Below are 1715 nucleotides of genomic sequence, written 5' to 3'. Positions count from 1 at the left end.
TACGGACACTGGGATCGACTAGGCCTTGAAGACACCTGGTGCACTTATCAGTAATACATATTTATGTAGGTGGATACCTTGGACATCTAGGAATACAAGACTTTGTGCAAAACACTTTTCATTTCTCTCACACGTTAAGTTAGAAAAATAGAAAATCCTCTGTTGTTGCAATCCTCTGTTGCAAAAAATACGATGAGTTTTGCAAATAGTTACCTGTTTGTTGTTACTTTGGTGTTTGCAACTGCATACGTACATAGATATAGAAACAGAGGTATTTCTCTGATATTTAAGACATCTCTGTAACTTTGAACACAGAAACGCATTTTACAGTGCCTTTTCCCTTTTCTTCGGCGCTAATAGTGGCCCTAGATTTGTAAAATTTGTACTAAAAATGGTGCCGAAAGAGAAAGCCAATGGTGTCTATCTAAAGATGTAGAAAAACTTGAAGAACTTCACTTTCGAGTTATCAGCAGATCAGGCAAGCTTTCAATTTTGCTTCCGGATATGTAATTAGGGGATCTGCTGATAACATATCTCATGTTCTGACAACTACAAAAACAATTAAAACTCCGATGTCATCGAAATCTGTGCTCAACATACCAAATCCCCAAACACTTCTTACGTAAACAAAAAGAAAGAAACTGAAAATTGTCAAAAATCACCATGACCAAGCTCAAAACAAAGAAATCAGTGAAAGTGCAAATTTAAACAGACACAATGACGTCTGGATAGATGCAATCACGGATGAGCGAAAAATTCCTCACGTGGAATTTCTACAAATCCCAAATAACAATGAAATCCTAAATGGATGACATTAGGAATATTAGGATTTTGATTGCTTCATAAAGTCTAACGATAATAATTGTTATAATGAGATATGTAATGAAGATGATAAATGTAAAGGCAGTATGGCCAGACGGGATCTAATGAGTGGTGATGAATTTGAAGACTGTGGAATTATGGATAGGCAAATAAGGCGTGGTGAAAAGACTTGGGCATGATGGATAGTGTGATTATGGGTTCACTTGGTGAACTTCACTCCTGCTTTCGCGTGGATAAGAGACATCACTATGGTAATTTTATTAAGAGTTAGGAAGACTGTGGAATTATGGATAGGCAAATAAGGCGTGGTGAAAAGACTTGGGCATGATGGATAGTGTGATTATGGGTTCACTTGGTGAAATTCACTCCTGGTTTCGCGTGGATAAGAGACATCACTATGGTAATTTTGTTAAGAGTTAGGTATACTGATAATTTTGTAAAGAGTTATACTGATAATTTTGTTAAGAGTTGTACTGATAATTTTGTTAAGAGTTATACTGATAAGAGAGAGAGAGAGAGAGAGAGAGAGAGAGAGAGAGAGGGTTTATTGGATTAGGGACCTATTGGGCTAAACTGGTTAAGGGAAACGTAGAGGGGGAGAGGGAGAGGGAGGGAGGGAGAGAGAGAGAGACCTCCAAACCAAATCAACATACCAAAGTTACTGGGTAACCAATAATTTTTTTAGTAAGTCTGGATTTAGACTGCCATATTGTATAGCTAATAAAAAGTTTGTACCTAATATTACCATTATTTTGTTTGTGTTCGATTAAAAAGTATACCATGTTTATTTTGATATTCAAATCTTTCGTACGTGTTCCTATATCAATTTCGTATGCTCTCACAAACCAACCAAGTGGCCCGGGAGAAGCCAGTAGAACGCAATTGCCCAGATG

The sequence above is a fragment of the Diaphorina citri genome, unplaced genomic scaffold (assembly GCF_000475195.1).
Source record: "Diaphorina citri unplaced genomic scaffold, Diaci psyllid genome assembly version 1.1 scaffold930, whole genome shotgun sequence".
Taxonomy (NCBI): Eukaryota; Metazoa; Arthropoda; class Insecta; order Hemiptera; family Psyllidae; genus Diaphorina; species Diaphorina citri.
This window is presented reverse-complemented; position numbering follows the sequence as displayed.